The sequence below is a fragment of the Mytilus galloprovincialis genome, chromosome 5, assembly GCF_965363235.1.
Source record: "Mytilus galloprovincialis chromosome 5, xbMytGall1.hap1.1, whole genome shotgun sequence".
Classification (NCBI taxonomy): Eukaryota; Metazoa; Mollusca; class Bivalvia; order Mytilida; family Mytilidae; genus Mytilus; species Mytilus galloprovincialis.
Window position 1 is genome coordinate 82105199 of NC_134842.1, and position 14280 is coordinate 82119478.

General features: G+C 32.9%; 1 long non-coding RNA gene across 1 annotated transcript; it reads right to left on the minus strand.

The window, feature by feature from the left end:
- Positions 1 to 9369: 9369 nt before the first annotated feature.
- On the minus strand, positions 9370 to 13839 carry LOC143074777 (uncharacterized). Its single transcript, XR_012978076.1, has 3 exons — positions 13676 to 13839; positions 11446 to 11697; positions 9370 to 9483 (listed from the first exon to the last, which is right to left on the minus strand). It is a non-coding gene; the product is annotated as an uncharacterized LOC143074777 (long non-coding RNA).
- Between the last annotated feature and the right edge of the window lie 441 nt (positions 13840 to 14280).

A 14280-nucleotide genomic window follows, 5' to 3' on the forward strand; every position in this document is an offset into this window, starting at 1 on the left:
AATATAATCTGGTAAAACAAATATGAATCAGCAATATATTTTGGTGAATAATTAGAAATTGATTGATTGGTGTTTACAGCAAATTTAAACATTATTGTGCCAGATAATCGAAGTCAGATTTATTGTTTAATGAAGCCAGATTGCCAATAGAGAACCACGTGCACCGACCTTCAATAGGAAAACTGACAGTTCTAGTTAATGAACTTTGCAGTCGAAAACTTGCTACTTGTGGTGATAAATAAAAGTGCACAACAAAGCATTAAATACTTTCTACATAGCAACTGTCACATTTACATCCACATAGATTTAAAATATCCTAAAAGTAAAACTACAAAAATACTGAACTCCGAAGAAAATTCAATCAAAAAATCAAATGACAAAACACATTAAACGAATGGACAACAACTGTCACATTCCTGACTTAGCATAGGTTTTTTTCAAACATACAAAATGGAGGACTGAACCCGGTTCCACAGCACCAAAGCTCTCACTTTTACAACAGTCTCATCAAATTTCGTTATATCCACAACGATGCGTGAACAAAGACATAACAAATAAAACAGTCAAAATATGGGCACACAGCACAAAACAGTGTACAAATATAACAAATTTCAAATAAAAGCTACAAAACTTTGAGAAAGCCGCAATGCAAACACAACAACCATACATTTGTGTAAGAAAATAACTGGCATCCAACTATAATGGTATAATTTGTCTTAAATGTACATATACTTCTTGGTGGTGGTTTTAAAAATATATAAGTGATGTTAACCGCATATTTTAATCTTTTTTTCTTTCTCACATATTTGTTTAGAGATACAGTCGATAGGTGTAGAGCGATTTTTAAAAATGATCTAAATGTGAATATGTGTATCGTCTTCTGTATATTACGAAGTCCGTCTATCAAATATATACCAAGTCTACCAGGATTAAAATATTGTATATGCGCCAGACGCGCGATTATCCTACGAAAGACGACGATCGAATAAAAAACGTCTTTCTCTCTGTCAATAATTGGTATGGAAGTATAGAAATACAAAACAGACTTATTTACATAACATTGGCGTTTGTTTTTGTTGCACTTCAGTGTTGCTGTTGTTCCGTTGATTACTCTTATACTTTCCCTCAGTTATAATATGCATCACTGCTTTGTTAATCTCAATCGGTTTAGGACTTACGAAAAGCGGTATACTGTTTCCTTCATTCATTTATAGGTATAATACTATTTTTGAGTGGTTTTAATGAATAATATACCGACAGAGTTATACCATATTTTAAAAGAAACTTAACAAATAGGTACCAGGGTTGATATGTTGTACGGCAGACGCGTATTTAGTCTACAAAAGACTCATTCCCAGGTTTAGATTGTCCTTAGCTGCATTTTGCACAACTAAGAGACATCTTGGTTATTTATTCCCTGCAGCTTCATATTGGATTTAATATATCTAGAGGTTTTTTTTCTTGCGAGCCCGATGTAGACCAAATCTGGCGTTCAAATTATAAAAATCTTTAACGAGTTAAAATATTGTTACAATGTATATGCATTACCTGTATTTTGTTCACAAATAAAAGATACTTCTTCGTTCCGTTCGGAATGGCCAATATAAGTTCCTGCTTTGGTTAAGCTGATGTGTAGATGCGTAAATGATGGTATAGATTCCACTGTAATATTATCTATGCTCTGATGACCATTAAACCATCTATAACGTTTGGTGGGTTGAAATGAATACAACCCTGTCGTCCAATATGGCACATTTGAAAACTGTTCGGTATTACTCACAATAGATGAAATAAATGTTCTTTCTTCACTTTCTGTCAAACAGGCGACATATGCATTGTACTTGCTACAGTGTACTACAGCTTCATCAAAGTGCAACCGACCGGGAACAAATCTATAACAAGTAGATTTAGCATTGCCTCTTATCCATGACCTAGGACAAGCTAAAAATACAAATGTAATACTATACGTTATTAAAGTAATTAACATGTCATGACCATTAAACATTATGTTGCACATATGACTGAACATTTCAGATAGTTTTCATTCTCCCTTGAACTGTCCCTTTGGTATCTTTCGTCCCTCTTTTGAACATATAAACAAGAAGATGTGGTGTATCAGAGTACCAATAAGACCTCCTTCCAGGAAAGTCGAAATGCATAAAAATTCACAATAACAGGTCAAAGTACTGACTTCAACCCAAAGCTTAAGCTCACACCGAACGACAAGTTTAAAAGGGCTTCAAAATGAAGACTAGTGTAAATCTATTCAAATAGAGAAATAACGATATTACCTATATGTGTAAATAAAAAACGAGCATTTGAAAAACAAGAATGTGTCCATAGTACACGGATGCCCCACTCCCACTATTAATTTCTATGTTCAGTGGACCGTGAAATTGGGGTCAAAACTTTAATTTGGAATTAAAATTAGAAAGATCATATCATAGGGAACATGTGTGCTAAGTTTCAAGTTGATGTAACTTTAACTTCATCAAAAACTACCTTGACCAAAAACTTTAACCTGAACTTGCACTATCATTTTCTATGTTCAGTGGACCATGAAATTGGGGTCAAAGTATAATTTGGCATTAAAATTAGAAAGATCATATCATGAGGAACATGTGTATTAAGTTTCAAGTTGATTAGACTTCAGCTTCATCAAAAACTACCTCGACCAAAACCTTTAACCGGACGGACGAACGGAGGCACAAACCAGAAAACATAATGCCCCTCTACTATCGTAGGTGGGGCATAAAAATACAAAAACACTGGGGAAAAAGTTGTGCGAGTACTTTCAATTACTATTATCGCCTTTAAAAGTCAATTTATAACACCGCATCATTGATATTTGATTGATCGATTTAGAATGTCAAAAACGGTAATTGCAATTTCTTATCGCCGTTACCCCAATCCCGCATGTTTTCTCTCGAATTTGACATTTAATCCAGATGATAAACCCTTGTGTATTCTGTTGTTGGATGTTTCGTCGTTTTTCTTCTAGTATGTGCCCTAGACTTTGCATATCTATTTGGTATCTTCTGCCATTCTATTAGTAACATATGTGTGTGTTCAATCTTTTTATTTGGTTTATTTTCTTCCAGTTTCTATTTTTGTAAAATTGAGAATGGAAATGGGGAATGTGTCAAAGAGACAACAACCCGACCAAATAGTCAGCAGAGGGTCACCAACAGGTCTTCAATGTAGCGAGAAATTCCCGCACCCGGAGGCGTCCTTCAGCTGGCCCCTAAACAAATATATACTAGTCCAGTGATAACGAACTCCATACTAATTTCCAAATTGTACACAAGAAACTAAAATTAAAATAACACAAGACTAACAAAGGCCAGAGGCTCCTGACTTGGGACGGGCGCAAAAATGCGGCGGGGTTAAACATGTTTGTGAGATCTCAACCCTCCCCCTATACCTCTAACCAATGTAGAAAAGTAAATGCATAACAATACGCACATTAAAATTCAGTTCAAGAGAAGTCCGAGTCTGATGTCGGAAGATGTAACCAAAGAAAATAAACAAAATGACAATAATACATAAATAACAACAGACTACTAGCAGTTAAGTCTATTCAAAGGTTTTCTATTTTTGTACATGTTTTAACTTGTATATTTCAATTATCGACATTTATCTTACTGATAGCTGTATCATTATCATTTTCGATTGATGATTTTCTGTAGTATCCCTTTCACATCAGTCGATAATCCTAATATAAAATGGAACTAAAACATTTAAAAACTATTCTTCACTTGTTTGCAAATGTTATCCTAACGAATACTAGTACCATTAAATCACTCAGATTTTCTTGTAAAACTTTACAAATTTTGTATGCACATACTGTATTCTAAATATAAGTTGAATTATATTTAGTTGTTCGGCGCATAGTCTATTCAACACAAACATTGTACCCTTTCGGAGGATCTGAGATCACCCCCAGTTTTTGGTGAGTATCGTGTTGCTTAGTCTTTAGTTTTCTATGTTGTTTTTTCTGTAGTGTAATTTGTCTGTTTGTCTTTTTATTTTCACCCATGACGTTGTCAGTTTATTTCCAATTTATGAGTTTGACTCTTCCTCTGGTATCTTTTGTCTCTTTTTTGTGTGGTCTTCGGTTTCTCTCTGATAAAGAATTAATGTCGTATGACCGTTTACGACAAAATGTTAATTTATCCATATATATTATGCTTACCAGATACTGAACAATTCTTAACACTCGATGTGCCCGTTGTGTAAAATTCAGATCCACCAATACCCAGCAATTCCAGTTCATTACAAGACTGAGCTCCTTTGTAACCTGCGACTGAAATAGAAAATATAATCATATCTGTATATTAGTATTTATCAATAGATTATTTTTATATTACCGCGACTTTTGACTCCGAATTATATAATTCATCGACAGGTTACCTTTTTTAGGTATGACATCCTGGTACTCGGTTATGTACGAGCAACCAAGATAAGTATAATCAAACATATAATCGGTGTAATTTGAGGAGAAATTTTACTGTTTTCCGATTATATTGAAGTTTGAAGAAAATGTAAAATAGTAAATTTCCCACCAAAATGTACCAACTGAATGCTTTATTTTACTTTTTATCTTGCTTTTACTTGACTCGTTACCAGGATGTCTTACCGTAGAAAAGGTTACCTGTCCATCTGGAGTTAAAGACAGTAACATGCAAACAGTAACAAAAACTTACAAATCATATGAACATGCCTGTTATAAAACTGGTAACGACATGTACTATGTGTATTATCTATATAGGGGACTGCAATAGTAATAACTTAATTTCATCACACAAACAAAAAATAAATTAAAGTAATTGTGTACAGATTAGGGGAAAATAAATAATTATGTGATTTTCATATTTACTCTGTCATTGAAAATTTCCCCTTCGTAATCTTTATTTGCCACTTCATGCAGTTTCTCATCTTTACGTGTGGAGTTTTCCTATTAATACACGTTTGAATTACTAAAATAACTAGCTTCACATCGAAAATGAAATGCAGAGCATCCTGATAAACGTTAGGCTATTACCCAATACATTTTAAGATTCCACATACAAGTTTGTTCATGACATTTTTGCAACACACGAGAAAATTATCATGCACATTATGAGCACTAACACTTGTCATATTGTATGCGTTATCAAATATATATTTGATATATAAAGAGAAATAGTTGTTGCTGCGGGAAAAAAAGATATGGACATACGCGGGTATAGACTGTAATAAATTAATATGTCCAACTCATTTGGAGTGGGAAATATAATTCCAATTCACCTTTTATGAATCTAAAGGACTATGGTAAATCTCATGCTTCAGCACCAAAATAAAAAAAAATGTTACATCATTGCTTAAATTAACTTTATTTTAGTCACAACGATTTTAGTGTACGCTTTTGAAAATATTACCAAGAATGCAATAGAATTTAAAATGGCGAATTGTACAAACCATTAATTGCTGTTACAGAAGTGTGTCCTCCACACGTTTGTCCTTCGTTACCGGGGCATACTGTATTGCATTGATCATGTGATGCGTTTTTCCTATCAGAAGGTAGATTGTCTCTGCACCAACAAGTTCTATTTTGAACAAGAGCATACTCCTTAAATTGACCTTTGCATATCTGAGTACAAAAGGTCAATGTCATATCTTCTCCGGTTGACGTTAAAGCACCAACTTCCGTAATGTTTGATTCAATACATCGATAATTGACTGAAACAAAAACTAAGATTTAATAATGACATTTCTTTGTTTGAGTGTTTCTGTTGTGTCGTTGTTCTCATCTTATAGTTGATGTGTTTCCCTCAGTTTTAGTTTGTAATCCGTATGTGTTTTTCTCAATCGATTAATGAATTTTGAATAGTGGTGCAACAGTGGTATAACAGTGGTATACCACTTTTGCCTTTATCTACAACTATTGTTTCAAATAAATACCGTTTAGCTGGTTAATGAAAACTTGAAGTATGTCGCGTCAGCGCAATTAAGACATCGATGGTTGTTTGATAATTAAATAAAACAACAAAACATGTATATCGTGATAAATATTCAAGATATGATGTTTAATCATTGGTGTCATTACAAGTTACATCTTGGCAGCGTTAAGCACCAAATTGAGTGATATTTAATAAACATATAATAATAAACATGCCTTTTGCAAGATTTTCATTATCATTGGCTAAAGAAAGTAGATGTCAAGCGTTTTCCTATTCTTATTCAAACCGTCTTCGATTTTTCTTAAAGTTAAAAAAATGAATCTAATATTTGAGAAAGGAAAATTCCACGAAATATGATTTAGAAACATCAGCTACCAGACGTTTTCATGCTGAATGAGTTTTCAATAGAGACATGTGACTGTTTTGTAAATGATGGAAAAAATTCGAAAAGTTACAGGTTTTGTGTATTGATAACCATTATTGAAAAAAAAAAACATTTCAGAATATTCCTTAACGGTTTTATAGATTAAATTGATTTAATTTCAGATTTGACTATAATTTACATTTACCTGATTTCTTGCATATTACACTTGCATTACGAGTACAATCATGAGAGAACCATTCGCCTTTTTCCAGAACCATACAGTCATCAGATGACGGTTCTCTTGAATCAAAGTATGTATATTGTAAAAGATTTCCATCCGTCCAAGAAAAGGGTCCGTCCTCTATGATTCTATAAAGGCCAATATACCAGGTCTCGTTTTTTCTATCATGCTCGTAAACTATGTAAAAAAACCTTAATATCAACTAAAACAACTTTAATAAGCTAAATTTATAATCTTATATTAGCGATTTTCTGTGTTTTTGCTGTTCTTCGTATCAAAGTAAAGCTTTCAACACATGATAAATTTAAATTATTTGTTTGATACATCCACAACAAGCAAGACGATAATCGTTTTAATTTTTTCAGATTACCGTTTGTTTACATATTTGTTACTTTCATAGGGATCAAGAGAATAACACAATGATGACTGACGTACCCCTATTTTGACATTTTACCTATTATGTCTGTTTGTTTCGTATACACATCGTTGTCAATATAATGGAATTTTATGCGACTGTCATACAAGTGAGAGGTTTAGTTAGCTATAAAGCCAGGTTCAATCCACCATTCCTACATGAGAAAATGCCAGTACCCAGTCAGGAACCAAGTAAGGAATATGACAGTTGTAATCCTTTCGTTTGATGTTTTTGAGCTTTTGATTTTTTTCATTTGATTAGAGACTTTTCATTTTTATTTTACCTCGGAGTTCAATATTTTAGTGATTTTACAATTGACTGAATGATTAAATATAACCTGGTCCGGTTCTTTGATCCGTCTTCCGTCAAGAAAACGTATTGATGTTTCTACAAGTCTTTAAAGATTTGTAAATTCAAACCCAAACGGTGTATTGGGGTTTAGACCTATTACCTGGTAAGACAGGATGAACCCAAATTTTCTTACTGCTTAGTCTTCATTTTTTTATGTTGTGTCTTGTGTACAATTCTTTGTCTGCTTGTCTTTTTCTTTTATAACAATGGCGTTGTTTTAGAATTTTGAGGGCGAATGTCCCTCTGATATATTTCGCCCCTCTTGTATGCCATATTGAGATTGTGAGAATATTTTTGTGATGTCTAACCATCTATAAACGGATTGCATTTTAAACTTTTGTAAACTATGTCCAAGGCGCAGATCAAAGCCAAAACTTTGAATATTATTTACTAGTATTCGAAAGTTGTAATTAAAAAAAAAAATTATAGTACTTAATATATAAAATGAGTTTGTTTTGCTTAAAATATATGCCTTTCTTGTGAAAGCTAAAAAGAATAACACGAAAAAAAAAAGATTGATAACATGGACAGAAAATACCAAATATTTGGGTTTGTTCACGGAATCTCTATGGATTATCTAAATTAATTTTAAACTGTGTACTTCAGATGATTGTGGTATAAAATAATGCATCACCTTTCAGATATTCGTTTATAAAATCCGATTCCCCTTGTTGAAGAACAGACACTAGTGTAGAGTTAAGAGCTGCACATTGGCCCTGTGCTTCCTGGAATGACTGAGGTTGTCCAACAAATAAATAACAGAAATCATTGTAGCCAACCCAGTTGTCATCACACGTTGTCCCGTCTGTAAAAAAACATGCAATTAATTAAACCGTTTTATTACATATGCGTCTTACTTTCGATATAAAAATCCATGACATTATTTTGCAGTTCAATGATATGATTAATTATTTATATTAAACAAAATGACACAGAATGGCGGCTCTATACGTCATCATAGCCATGTGATGGCTTACATAACTTGGTATGGACCATATCCTTGTTGTATATTAAAAAAAACTTGAATACTTTTACTTTAAATGACACGTTTTCGCGGTAACAGGTATTACGACACAAAAATAATTGATTTACTCGTTTCGTCTATTCCATCACATGTAATATTTAATTTGTGAATATATTTGATTTATGTGGTGTTAGGTGTATGAGCAAGATACTTTTTATATTCTTGCTCCGTTTTGAGTTCGTGCAAGAAAGTCTATTATATATCATTGTTTGTTTATCAAAACGGTTTAGGTTTACAAAATTATGAATTACTCAAAATTCTGTTGATTTTCTATCCCATCAATAGATTATCTTAGCTGTATTTTATTGAATCTAACGGATTTTTAACTGTTCTTCTGCTTAATACGTTGTTTTGTCTATTAATGTGTTTAAGTCAAGCGTCACTAATGCAACTTTTATAGACGAAATGTCCGTCTGGCGTTGAAAGTTTTCGGCTTAACATCTTTTGACTTTATATTAATAAGAGCTTGTAAAACCTGCACACTAATGCTTCCTCTACTGAATAGTTGTCTTTCGTCAAAAAAAAGTAGTCAATTGAAATATGACGCTTGATTGATATTGTGATGAAGAATATATAATTGAGAATGGCAATTGCATGAATTGGGAATGTGTCAAAAAGACAACATTCCGACCATAGAAAACAAAACAATATACAATATTATCCTACATCGAAATCGAGAATATTTTTATTTTGTTAGACATTAGGTCGTTAGTTTTCTCGGTAACTGTTTCATTGTTTTCATGTAGGGATCTTTTTTAGCCGATTATACGATATGGGTTTTTCTCATTGTTCGGGTGTCCATAGTTGTTTACATCTTCTCTATTTGACCTCTGGTCTAAAGTTTGTATTCTCTAAGACAATCAAACCGCATCTCCTTATTTTTATAATATAGAAAAACCAATCTGACAATTCTTTATATATTGGATTAAATTACAATACATTTAAAGTTATTATTGTCCTGAATACAACTGTAGTATTTTGTTTTAATGATAAGTATTCAATTTTAACACGAATAATTGTACTATTGCTTACCTTTAAATGTACAAAATGTTGGTATGTTGTTATTGTGTAACTGGTAATACCCGTTCAGCCGTATTCCGGCTAAATACAAAGCATCACAGTTTTCATATCTATTTGTTACAGACCCTAAGAAAAGAATATGATATAATGTTAATAACACAACTGGTGATTGAAGCAAATTGTTTTTGCAGAAGTTATTTCTTAATTATAATCAACGCCGTTTTCAGAATATGATGCAACACAATTTTTGTTGGCATAGACTGGTTTAAAGAGGAATTTCTAAAACCTCTGTATGGATTATTATATTACAACAATTGTTAACAAATGTTATTTTAAAGTGTTAAATGTTGACAGTTGTGATTCAAACAGATATATCCAAAATGGGTGGAATTTTGTAAAGCCATTTGTTCTTTCACTAAATAATTCAAAATTTGGTGACTATGGAACGCATCTATCCCATGGAACTAGAGATAAAGGATGCTACAGATACTGTTAAATCGGCCTCATATCTTGACTTACATCTAGAAATTGACAATGAGGGTCAGTTGAAAACACAACTTTACGACAAAAGAGAGGATTTGAGCTTTCCAATTGTGAACTGTCCATTTCTAAGTAGCATCATTCCAGCAACACCTGCATACGGGGTATATATATATATATATCTCCCAATTGATACGATATTACCATGCTTGCATTTCCTATCATGATTTTTTTATAGAGGGTTGCTGATCACAAGGAAGCTATTAAACCAAGAGTTCCAAACGGTGAAGTTGAAATCATTCTTTGTAAACTTTACGGAAGCAATCACGAGTTGGTTAACCGTTATGGAATAGCCGTTTCATAAATGATATCGTATATGTTACTCACGTCGTAAACACAATCCCCTTCCCTGTTATGAATGTGACCTACCGAATTAGACTATTTACCGGATTTGTTATCACATAAGCAACACGACGGGTGTCACATGTGGAGCAGGATCTGCTTACCCTTCCGGAGCACCTGAGATCACCCATAGGTTTTGGTGGGGTTTGTGTTGTTTATTCTTTAGTTTTCTATGTTGAGTCATATGTACTTTTGTTTGTCTTTTGTCTTTTTCATTATTTACCATGGCGTTGTCAGTTTATTTTCGATTTATGAGTTTGACTGTCCCTAAGGTATCTTTCGTCCCTCTTTTAACCATAAGCTCTGATTCCTTTCACGTAATTGGCTATACTTTTTGGATCTTTTGGATTATAGCTCTTCATCTTTTATATAAGCTTTTGATTTCAAATATTTTGGCCACGAGTATCACTGAAGAGACATGTATTGTCGAAATGCGCATCTGGTGCAAGAAAATTGATACCGTTAATTGTATTACTATCACTGGGTCGATGCCTCTGCTAGTGGACTATTAGTCCCCGAGGGTATCACCAGCCCAGTAGCCAGTTATTCGGTACTGGCATGAAAATACGGATTTTTTTGTGTTATTAAAATTTGCTGTTACAAAATGATAAAATTATTATAAATTAAGGAATGTATCTCCCTCATGCAAAGCTCTGATTCCTTTCACGTAATTGGCTATACTTTTTGGATCTTTTGGATTATAGCTCTTCATCTTTTATATTAGCTTTGGATTTCAAATATTTTGGCCACGAGCATCACTGAAGAGACATGTATTGTCAAAATGCGCATCTGGTGCAAGAAAATTGATACCGTTAATTTTATTAAGGAGATGAGATATAACAAACGGATATACACGGCATTGGCTAAGTCGACTTTTTGGTAATGAAAACGCCTTAAATTGTTCAGCTCAAAATTAACAATAACAGGTGCACCACTTCATGTGTGGTAGAAGATATTGTGTAAGTTTTATTTAAATCTTTCCAATTGTTAATCGAATATTTACTAATTAACAAACTGATATGAGTATAGGCATTATGTCTTAGTAAACGTTTATTCTAACCGATGCGACGTATTTTACATTCTTTGCTTTCAAATGTTTAGGCACGATTAGTTGTGATGGTAAATACATGAAAACTCTTAGAACGCATAGAATGTATATCATAAAGTGTACTTTTATTCATAACGTAATCTTAAATATACAATTACCCGTGTTGTACACCATAGAGGCAGCAATTTCAAAGTCAGCAGGCTTATATTCATCAGTTGCACAAAAATTAGTTCCTTTGAAGTCAGCATCGTTGTTGATTAGGTCTGTGCATGTACATGTAGAGGTCACTATATCCAAGATGGCATAGACATTTCCGTTACCCAAACAATACTGTTTGCAGGTTATATTTCGTTTAACGTTAATTGGTTTCACTGATGAAGCATTAACACTAAGTTTTGTGTAGCAGCCACCTTTTAAGAAAAATACGGAAAATATGTTTAATAGCCCACAATAAGGTATAGGCTCATTGTTGAAGGCTGTACGGTGATATATAGTTGTTAATATCTGTGTAATTTTGTCACATGTAGAGGGTTGTCAAATGGCAATTAGTTCACATTTTATATTTAAAATTAATATTACATTTTAAGAGGGTTGCACCAGATATACTCATAAGACTTATAGACTACTGCCAATAACTGTAAGACCGAAAAATGATATTAATTGATAACGTTGTTGTTGCATTTCTTTCGGCTTTCAGATTTAAATTATATAATGATGCCATATCTTAGTGACAATGTTTAGTTTTCTCTCATACTAGTAACACATTGTAGGTTCATCAACAAAATGACCAAAAAGAAGCTACTTGCTTTGAAAATTTTACATCTATTTCATAAAATATAAATGTCTCAATAATTTTTTTATTTTGCAATAGAGAGCCTATAAAAGCATACGATACAGTTTTGATCCCTCGATGAAATTTAGAATAAATTTATCATGTTTTGGAGGGATATTTGCGAAAAATACCCTCCATAACATGGTATATATCTGCTTAATTACATCGAAAATATTTTGATTGAAACTCTTTGTACAGGTGACAGGAATTCTTTTTTATATAAGTAAGCTGTAAGCCAAAAATTTGTTCCTTCATAATTTTGATGATAAATGAAGACTAGCATGGTACTGTTGCAATTATACATGCACTTATACGCATTAATAAAATTGAGAATGGTAATGGGGAATGTGACAAAGAGATAATAACCCGACCACAGAGCAGACAGCAGCAGAAGGTCACCAATATTAACGCTATATTTATGTAACGGCATGGTTTGTGTTTACGTCATTTGCATCGTTCATTTGTATAGACGTCTTTTTCCACAACGCATTCTTCCAAATACGATATTGATTACTTGGGTTGCCTTATTATAAGGTGAGAAAGGTTCCACATTATTTTCTCGGGAAAAGGCTCGCGAGGGAAAAAAGAATATCCAAGGCAAATACCACGGCACAGAGTCATTTTTGAGTCATATTCACCGGGAGTTGTGAAAAACAGGCAAATTCGTTTGAAACGAGGAAAAAAGGTTAAAACATTCGAAATGTACACTTGCTGCCATCCAATCATAATTTTTATATAAGGTGTAATTATGATGAAAATGTGCATATACTATGCTATTTGTCTATCTGATTAAACCAAAAGTAATAAAAAATATTCCTTCATGAACCACTTTTTGTGTAAATTGAGGTAGACAATTCATTGAAAATCTCTCTAAATTCATGCAATACTTTTCTAAACTCGACTATTTAGAACTTTATATTTAACAAAACTCTTGTCTTTTGTTGAAGATTGCATATTGATCACTCGATATTTCAGAATATTTTTTGTCGATGGATTGTTGTCTCAATACTATATGAAATACCTTACAAATTGGTCGTTTAAAAATATTTGTTTGATATTATTTTATCTATAGATACACATAAAAACGTCTTCTTTTGTTCCAAGTCAAAAGTCGTTTTTCATTGTAGGATTGGTATAAAATATCTTTTTATATGTAAGCAAATCTTTTTATTCATAAATAAACATAACAGAAAACCTTTTTTTGTTTTCATAGACAAAGGTTTCTTTTTCAAAATTAAGATAAACAAGAATGTGTCCCTTGTACAAGGATGCCTAATCCGCACTATCATTTTCTATGTTCAGTAAACCGTGAAAACGGGTGTAGAAACTAATTTGGTATTAAAACAAACTAGAAACCCATATCATAAGTAACATGTGTAATCAGTTCTAAGTTGATAGGACTTTATCTTCATCAAAAACTACCTCGACCAAAAACTTTAACCTTAAGCGGGACAAACGGATGAATGAACGGATGAACGAACGAACGGACACACGGACCAGAATGATAATGCCCATAAATGAGGCATAAAAAATCAGGTTAACTGTTATTAACTTACTCCAAACAAAGTAAATACTCTGACTTCCATTTGTGCCTCCACAAAACCCATTTGCCATTGAACCATTGCATGGAGCGCTGCAGTTATCATTGTTAATTGATGCTGACACATTCAACATATTTCCACAGTAGCAGGATGAACCCGACATGACCGCATACTTTGAACTAAAGTTTTGGCAACTGATCCTACATGCTTCAATGTTTGACCCTGCAGTTGTCGGTCGATAGTTGTTTAGTTGTGAGTTGTAACATCCAGCATAACTTTCCTCAACTAAAAATGCAATGTGCATTTGAAAAATAAACAATAAAACAAGGTTCAATTCACCATTTTCTACATGTGAAATTGCTTGTACCAAGTCAGGAATATGACAGTTGTTGTCTCTTCGTAGGATGTGGTTTACCATCTGATTTTGCCATTTGATAAGGAACTTTCCGTTTTGAATTTTCCTCGGACTTCAGTAATTTTGTGATGATACTTTTTAAAACTTGCAGATATGTTTTAGTTTAGCGATTTGTATGACAATTTTGTATAGCTGTATTGAAATAGAATTTGAAAAATTTATATATCCAAGTAATAATTAAGGTGTCGTTTGGCACAAAAAGGTT